Source organism: Stegastes partitus, unplaced genomic scaffold (assembly GCF_000690725.1).
Source record: "Stegastes partitus isolate 25-593 unplaced genomic scaffold, Stegastes_partitus-1.0.2 Scaffold737, whole genome shotgun sequence".
Classification (NCBI taxonomy): Eukaryota; Metazoa; Chordata; class Actinopteri; family Pomacentridae; genus Stegastes; species Stegastes partitus.
Window position 1 is genome coordinate 189,414 of NW_007578468.1, and position 9,814 is coordinate 199,227.

General features: G+C 40.3%; 1 long non-coding RNA gene across 1 annotated transcript in view; it reads right to left on the reverse strand.

Annotated features, from left to right (window-relative positions):
• The window catches only part of LOC103364277 (uncharacterized), a 10,641-nt gene extending 6,406 nt beyond the window's left edge, over window positions 1-4,235 (reverse strand). The window contains exons 1-2 of the long non-coding RNA XR_520535.1: window positions 4,225-4,235; window positions 1,937-1,939 (exon numbers count right to left, since the gene is read on the reverse strand). This is a non-coding gene — a long non-coding RNA (uncharacterized LOC103364277). The remainder of the gene's footprint in view (window positions 1-1,936; window positions 1,940-4,224) is intronic.
• Window positions 4,236-9,814: the final 5,579 nt, after the last annotated feature.

Below are 9,814 nucleotides of genomic sequence, written 5' to 3' on the forward strand. Positions count from 1 at the left end.
GGCCAAGAAATATCTGAAGACAGATTTTTCAAAGGTTTTGTGGACTGATGAGATGAGAGTGACTCTTGATGGACCAGATGGATGGGCCCGTGGTTGGATCAGTAACGGACACAGAGCTCCACTTCGACTCAGACGGCAGCAAGGTGGAGGTGGGGTGCTGGTATGGGCAAGTATTATTAAAGAGGAGCTAGTTGGACCTTTTCGGGTTGAAAATGGACTCAAAATCAACTCTCAGACCTACTGCCAATTTTTAGAAGACACTTTCTTCAAGCAGTGGTACAAGAAAAAATCTGCATCTTTCAAGAAGACTTTCATTTTTATGCAAGACAACGCTCCATCACATGCATCAAAGTACTCCACTGCGTGGCTGGCCAGTAAAGTCCTTAAAGATGAAAAACTAATGACATGGCCCCCTTCTTCACCTGACTTAAACCCTATTGAGAACTTTTGGATCCTTCTTAAGCAGGAAATTTACAATGAAGGTAAACAGTACACCTCTCTGAACAGTGTCTGGGAGGCTGTGGTTGCGGCTACATAAAAAGTTGATTCTGACCAGATCAAGAAACTGACTGACTCTGTGAATGGAAGGCTTGTGACTGTTATCGAAAAGAAGGGCGGCTATATTGGTCACTGAGGGTTTTTTTTTTTTTAATTTCAGAAATGTTTATTTGTAAATTTTGAATGTGTTTATTATACTAACTTTAACAGGTGAAAATAAACAAGTGAGATGGGAAAATCTTTGTTTTTCATTTAGTTGCATAATAATTCTGCACACTAATAGTTACCTAATAATGGTGTACATATAGATATTCTCTTAAGAAGGCCAAAACTTCACTTTTACTACTTCAATGTTCAAGTTTGAGGGTTTGTTAACATTTTGGATTGACCAAGAGCACTGTAGTTGTACAATAACAAAATTAATCCTCAAAAATGTAACTTGCCTAATAATTGTGCACACAGTGTAGCTGTGCACAGTAGTCTTGAAAAGCCTTTAGTAAGATTCAGTTAATGCGGCCACATTGCACTTATCTGATAAGTTAGGGTCCTAATGACTATGGTGCAAATTCAAAAGGTAAAAGTCAAATTAAATTTAGTTTGGTTCATTATGATATATATATAAAAAACTAATTTTGTCATGGGGGTGGGGGTTACATGAAGAGATCAATGTTACTTTTCTTCTTCGGTGTCTCTGTCTTTTTATTGAATTTCCCTTCTGGGATAAATAAAGTATTTTTCATTTCATTTCATTTCGCTTTCAGTGTCATACAACCTGCTGTAACTGTTACACAAACCTGGTTAATATGGTTGTGCTTTTTGTTTGTTTTTAGGTCTGTTGAGGTCTGTTTCAGTGTTCAAAGCCCGCTGTTTGGGGGCAGAATTTTTGTTTACAGTGCTCCAAAATGTAAGACCACCTCCTCACCACCACTGAACCCTACCACATTTGTTCTTATTGCATCTTCATCTTTGCTACGATCTGGGAACATAATGTTGACATGCTGGCAATGCTCGCAACCTCCCCACTATTCGGTCTGTACACTATTGGCGGATCCAGTTTTCATATAACCATCATGAGTGATATTAAGATTATATCTTTGAATGTCAAGGGGTTAGGCCATGTTGTAAAAAGACAGAAGATCATCTCTTTTTTAAAGAGAGCGAATGCACAAATTGCCCTCCAACAGGAAACTCAGCTAACAGAGGTGGAACACATTAAACTGAGGAGGGGCTGGATAGGCCAGGTGTTCTATTCATCCTTTAACTCGCATAGTATGGGAGAAGCCATTTTTATCCAGAAGAAATTGCCCTTTAATCTGGAAGAGATCATTGATGAAGGTCGATTTGTTATCATTTCAGGATTTCTTTATGGGGAAGGAATCCTTATCGGATCTGTTTACGGCCCAAACACATTTGAACCCTCTTTCTTCTCACATCTAACCCCCTTCACAGTTCTTGGAGGAGACTTTAAAAGTGTTCAGGATGCTAGTATTGACCAACCGCCACCAAAGCAAGCTTTCACCACAAAAAAGACAGCGAGGTTGAAGGAGCTGTGTGCAGACCTCGGTCTCTTTGACGTGTGGAGGATCAGAAATCCAAGGGAAAAAGACTACACTTTTTACTCTCACCCCCACCCCCACCAATCCCTGTGGAGAATTGACTATTTTCTAGTCTCTACAGAGGTGATGGACAGAGTAAAAGCATGCTCAATTGAAATACGTACATTGTCTGATCACAACCCAGTATCTATAACTGTCTCTCCCCCCTATCTCGATCCCTCCTCACGCCACTGGAGACTTAATCCCTCGTTGTTAAGTAGCCCCCCATTCTTGGATTTTCTGGAGAAGCAATGGGAACTTTTTATGTCAACAAATAACACTCCAGGTATAACTCCTTCCTTATTGTGGGAAACAGCTAAGGCTTTTATAATGGGGTCTATTATATCTTTCACAGCAGCACATAAAAGGGATACAATCAGGAAGCAATTGGAACTAGAACATTTGATCGAGGACCTAGAGAACACATTCAAGAGTTCTCCGTCTAAGCAGAATCTCAAGAAATTAGAATCCGCAAGATCAGCACTTAACCAACTCTTAACAAGCAAAGCAGAGGCTTCTATCCTATTTGACAGATGTTACACCCCTGGAAAGGGGAATAATGAGCACAAGACACGAGGTGGTGTTATTTCCTTCACGTCCAGTCTTGTAATATATTTCTTATATCGGAACAATATTCCAACAATACATCATTTTATAAACAAATTGCAAAATACAAAACTCAGAGCTAAATATTATTTTACATTAGCTGATACAGTAGTGCAAAATACAAATACATGGACGAGCAGACACATTTCCCCTACGTGAACTCAGGCATACTCAATCGATTCCTGATCAGCAGGCAAAAACTCTTAAAACATAAATTCTGAGAGAAATACTCTATTAAAACAAGGCAAAATAGTAAATGAGCAAAAAAAAACATTTAAACAATGGCATTTTTAACTCGTTATTGTGCTAATGCGTCATTTATAACTTTTTAGCTTGAAGACCAGAGTAATCGATAGTGGATCAATCAATCAGGAAATCACTGTGCAATCACTGTTTTCTATAAGATGAATTATGATATGCGCGCTTTTCCCTTTTGAAGTGCTAATATGAACTAAAGCAAATTACTTCCTTCTCTCTTTTTAACACAGAATTACATATTATGTTTCCTTTGACTTTTAGACAGTTAACATTTTTAGAGCCATTACACAGACAGGACTATATGAACATGGCAATAAACCTGGCCGCCTTCTTGCCCACCTGGCAAAGGGCAGAAATACCATTAGTTTAATATCGTCACTTAAAGATAGCAATGGAAACAAAGTTCATGAATCAAAAAAAATTAACAATATTATGAGACAGTTCTATTACAAGTTATATTCCACCGAATCTGATACTGCAGATGAGCAAAGAAGATCCTTCCTGGATCAGGTCAGTCTTCCCTCTCTCTCAGTAGAACAGCAGGAATCTCTGAATAGACCAGTTACCAAGGAAGAGGTTCTGGATGCCATTCGCACACTTCAGAGTGGGAAAGCACCAGGACCGGATGGGTATGGACCGGAGTATTCTAAAAAATTGAGCAGAGTTGTGGTGGGCCCTCTGACTAATATGTTTTTGGACTCTTTCAGAAGGCAATGTCTCTCTTCCTCTGTAAATCTAGCCAATATCCCTCTAATCCTGAAAAAAAAATAAACCATCAGATGAGTGTGGTTCTTACAGACCTATCAGCCTTATAAATGTGGACAGCAAGATACTCTCTAAAGTAGTGATGGGAATTACGGCTCTTTTGAGTGAGCCGGATCATTCGGCTCAGCACACCAAGAAGAGCCGGCTCTTTCGGCTCCCAAACAGCTCTTCAATTTACCACTCATACATTTTCTAATTCAGCCAAATTTAGTGTTGTTTGACTTATGATATATACATAGGTGTACACATACCTCTTAAATAATTCAATACATCCTTTGTGCTACAGAATTCACAAGTAAAAATTACATTTTCTAGTATCAGTAAATTGCTGTAGCCACTTGTTTTCATTGCATTTACAGACCCTTGTAACTCTATGAAACCACCCAATGAACACACTGACTTGCTTGTAGAACCACTCTGCTACACAAAGCAGATAGAAACATCTTTAAAAACTTAAGCATCAAAATAAAAAAGGACAGTTATTGAGATTTTCAGTGTTTACTTAAACACAAATAAATATAAAATAACATGAAAATAACATAAATAATAGAATAAATAACATTGAAAAAGAAACAGCTGTATTACAATGAACAAAATAGCAGCAAAACTAAAATTACCCGAGTTAGAAACATAGATAAATATATACACACATATATACACTACTCACAATAAGTTAGGGATATTGTGAGAGACTCAGTGGATTTCATACATACAGTCTTTGTTTCACTTCAGAGATTTCTGGGACAGGGAGGCTATTGTATTGGGGTGATAGACACACCTCATTTTGGGTTTTCCATGTAATGGTCTCACTGTGTACAGTGTGCCTTACATATTGGGGCCAATACCAAAAAACTAAAAGACAACCCTTTTCAGTGTGGCACCAATTTCAACATTCTGTGGGTATAAAAAGCTGGCATTGTCAGTAAGTCATTTCAAGTTCATCGTTCAAAAAGCCATGAACACACGACATCACTTAACGGACAAGCAGCGCCACCTGGCCTTAGCACGCCTTTGAGTTGGTGGCAGGCAGTCGGATGTTGCTCGTGAACTTGGGTGTGTGGGGCCCCAAGAGTGACCAACCGCAACGATGACCAGTACCTCAGGACCTATGCACTCAGACATCGCTATGCAAGTGCCACAGAGCTGCAGGCCCGTTTACGAGATGTGAGGGGTACTAGGGTTTCCAGACAAACCATTGGCAACCGACTCCACCACTTTGGCTTGAATGCCAGACGACCGTTGCAGGTGACTCCACTGACACCAAGACACCGCCGTGAACGTTTGCAGTGGGCACAAGACCATGTGACCTGGACAATGCAGCAGTGGTCTACCGTCCTGTTCACTGATGAGCGTTGAGTCACCTTGCACAGAAATGATGGTCGTCAGCGTTGCTGGAGAAGGCGAGGGGAGCGATATGCCGAGGTTAACATGGTCCCCAGGGTTCGCTTTGGTGGAGGAAGTGCAACAGTGTGGGCAGGCATCACCAGCCAATGCAAAACAGATATGGTTTTTGTAGATGGCTCAGTCACTGCACATTCCTACCTCAGAGACATCATAGAACCCATCATCATCCCCCAATCCCGCCAGCACACCCCCAACTTTCTGTTCATGGATGACAATGCTCCACCACATCGTGCCAGAATTGTCACAACTCAACTTCAGGAAGTTGGAGTGCCTCATATGGTATGGCCAGCAATGTCTCCTGACCTGAACCCCATAGAGCACATCTGGGACCAGCTGAAGTAGAGACTGGATCACCGTAATCCACCCCCACGTGACCTGGCAGAAGTGCGCGTTGCACTTGTGGAAGAGTGGAACGCATTGCCTCAGAACTACATCATGAGGCTAGTGAGGAGCATGAGACAACGTTGTCAAGCTGTCATTACAGCAAATGGTGGAAACACCCACTACTGACATTGTCAATTTTTGTTATTTGGGGCTATCCTTGTTATTGTTTAAATTTTGGGGTTAATAAATACTAAACTAATGAAAATGGTGTTTCTTCTCATTCATTATTAGTAATATGAAAGGGAACTTTTACTTATTTCATTAAAATTCAGACCAAATAGGAAAAGCACTCATGTAAATAACAATATCCCTAACTTATTGTGAGTAGTATATATATATATATATGTGTGTGTGTGTGTGTGTGTGTGTGTGTGTGTATAGGCGCACTCGCCTGCCTTGTTCCTTCCAATTGAACTGTTGGATGCACAGTTCTCCTGTCTGTGGAGGTCGTTTGTGGACCCTGCTCGATATTACAGTTTTTTTTTGCAGATTCTGCATTCTGCCTATTTGTTGTCAATATTATTAAAGTGTATCCAAATGCTGCTCCGTTTTATCTCCCTCATCTTTCTTCCTCGCTTTCTTTTTCGAGCCTTCTCTCGTTGTCGCTCCTCTCTCTCCCCACCTGCGTGCTCTGTCCAATGAACACAAGCTTGTGGCGCAACCCCGCCCCCCTCTTCTTGGTATATCCTCCTGTGATTGGTTGCACACAGCAAGCACGTGACAGTCATGCACTGCACGCATGGAGCACACCGCCTCCAGTCATTCTGCCTGAGGCTGTGGGCGGGGCAAAGAACGGCTCACTGACGGGAGCCGGCTCCCATCGTTCACTTTAAAGAGCCGGCTCTTTGAATCGGTTCGTTCGCGACCAACACATCACTACTCTAAAGTACTGGCCAGAAGATTGGAGATTTATTTACTTTACTTATAAACACTGATCAGACAGGGTTTGTCAGGGGGAGATTTTCATACTCCAACGTGAGAAGACTTCTTAATGTTGCACAGTATTGCACACAGATGCAACATAGGGCCCTAGCTATATCATTAGATGCAGAGAAGGCATTTGATAGGGTTGAGTGAGGGTTCATGTGGAATGTCCTGGACAGGTTTGGATTCGGTGAGCAGTTTATAAACTGAATAAAACTTTTTTACCATTCCCCAGAGGCTTGCATCCAATGGCGCGCGTTTACCCCCTTTTCCACTGTGCCGGGGGACGAGACAGGGGTGCCCGCTTTCCCCCCTCCTTTTTGCCCTCACTTTAGAGCCACTAGCAGAATGCATCAGGAATAGTAAGGATATTCACTTTAGGCAAGACCACCCACAAGATAGCGTTATATGCGAATGACATCTTACTGTTTCTGTCAAACTCTGAGGTCTCAGTCCCGTCCACCCTGTCAGTTGTCAACTCATTCAGTTCAATAAATGGTTGTAAAGTAAACTACACAAAGTCTGAGGCTATGCCCCTGGGGAACTTCGGCAGCACAAGTTTAGTTGCAAATTTTCCATTCAGATGGGCCATCTCAGGCTTTGTCTATCTTGGTATCAGAGTATCGCCTAGTGTTGAGGACCTGTGGAGACTTAACTTTGTGCCTGCAATTAGAGCAGTTAAAAATGACCTTGAGAGGTGGCTTGACCGCTCTCCTGGATAGGCAGAATTAGTCTTATGAAGATGAATATACTCCCCAGGTTACTTTACCCTTTGCAGATGTTACCATTATGGATATCAAAGAAAATAATCTTAGATCTAGAAAGGGCCTTTTCGCGATTTATCTGGCACAATAAAAAGCCCAGAATCAGAATTAAGACTTTACAACTGCCGTGGGAACGAGGAGGCTTATCCCTGCCTAATCTGAGATTTTATAACTGGGCCTGCCACACCCGAATAATTTGGGACTGGCTACAGTCTCATTTAAGATCTGAAACAAGTATTGATGAGTGGGCCCCCTCTCCCTACTCCTTGCTGAGTCAGCTAACTAATTGCAGGAAAAAGAGATCATCAGACACCCATTGTAACCCCATTACTTACAAAACTATCAGAGTTTGGCGTGACATAACAAAGTACTTTGGAAAAAACACTATCCTTGGGGTTAATACCTCTGACTAAGAATGAAGAGTTCACCCCAGGAGTTAAAAATAGTATTTTTGATAGATGGCATGCAAAGGGCATCAGACTTATTCAGGATGTATACCAGGGTAATATACTAATGTCCTTTCAGCAGCTTCAAGAAAAATATGACATTGCACCTGAGCACTTTCTTGGGTACCTCCAAGTTCGCCATTTTATTCTGTCAAAGGTGAAAAATCTCCCCATTTCTAACGATGTAGAATTTTTTTTTTGTTGAACCGAAAGAACACAAGACATTTTCTTTCTCATTCTTACTAGATGCTGTACTCTATAGATCCGTCAGATATCAGTAAGGTTGTACAAAAGTGGGAACTTGGTCTTGGTGGGCAATATATAGAAGATGATTGGCATGAAGCAATAGCCACTGCCAAAACCACATTCATCTGTAATCGAATAAGAGAAACCCAATATAAGATACTGCACAGATCACATATAACACCATCCATTCTTAATAAGATCGACAACAAGTCCTCTCCTCTCTGCATTAAATGCAAACGTACTGTCGGAACATACATTCACTGTTTCTGGAAGTGTCCTTTGATTTCAAGGTTTTGGAGTAATGTAGCCCAAGAATTGGGGAACAGTTTCTCACTTAAATTTGCAAAGGATTTAGGTCTCTTCACATTGGGCCTACCTTCAAAAACATTGTCTCTGTGTAGATCTGATTTCAGACTCTGTGACAAACTTTGCTTCTGGCTAGGAGATGTATTTTAAAGCAATGGATAAGTGACAGACCTCCCACTGTTACACAATGGTACCAAGAAATGTACAAAATTTTACCCTTAGAAAGACTTACTGCAGGAATGAAAGGGGATGACAGTTTATTTGAGAGAACATGGTCAGCCTTTCTGAGACACCTACATCCGCCTCTCCGGGACACAGTAAATATGGGGAGATATGTATATGTATATATATATATATATGTATGTATGTGTGTGTGTGTGTGTGTGTGTGTATTTTGATGTAAAATGTCATTGTATTATTATTTTATTTTATTGTTTGTTTGTTTGTTGTCATTAAATGTCACCCATTCTGTCACCTTAATGTATGTATGTTTTTATTTATTTATTTATTCATTATTTTATTTTAAATTTTTACTTCATTTCATATGTATGTGTGTATGTATGTGTATGTATGTATGTGCATACGTATGTGTGTGTGTATGTATGTATATATATTTAATTTCTTTAAATTTTATATGTATGTGTGTGTTTGTGTATGTGTGTGTGTGTGTGTGTATATATATAACCAGAGACCAAAACTTAGTTATAAATCATTTGAAAGCCTTAGTCTTAGCCTGAACCAGAAGCGCAGACACCAGTTCTGTTAGTTGTCGTATATCGACCACCCGCTCCTTACTCTGAGTTTCTAACCGAATTCTCAGAGTTCTTAACTGACTTAGTGGTCAGTGCAGATAAAATCATTATAGTGGGTGACTTTAATATTCATGTAGATGATGAGAACGACAGCCTCAGCTCTACTTTTAGTTCACTGTTAGACTCAGTGGGTTTCTCTCAGAATGTGAAGAAGCCAACCCACCGTTTTAATCACACCCTGGATCTTGTTTTGACGTATGGCATAGAAATTGAGCATCTCATTGTTTTTAAACAAAACTCTTTTCTGTCTGATCATTTTTTAATAACATTTGAATTTACAGTAATTGACCATTGTACAACAACCAAAATGCTCCATTACAGCAGATGTTTATCTGATAATACAGTCACTAAATTTAAGGAAACAATTCCATCATAATTTTCTTCAATGCCATATGTCAACTCAAAGGAGAGTAGCTCTAATCTTAGTCCCACACAAGTGGATAATCTGGTCGATAGGACGGCAGCTTTACTGCATACTTCAATTGACGCTGTTGCTCCTCTGAAAAGGAAGGCAAAAAATCACAACAAAACAGCTCCATGGTATAATGAACAGCTGCATATTTTAAAGCAGAATGTAAGGAGATGGGAAAGACAATGGCGCTCAAATAATTCTGAAAAATATCATCGAGCCTGGAAAGATAGCTTTCTCAAATATAAAAAGGCAATTCGTAATACTAGAACCGCTTACTATTCGTCTTTAATTGAGAAAAATAAGAACAATCCCAGGTTTCTGTTCAGCACTGTAGCCAGGCTGACCAGGAGTCATAGTTCTGTGGAGCCTTCTGTTCCTTTAGCTCTCAGCAGTG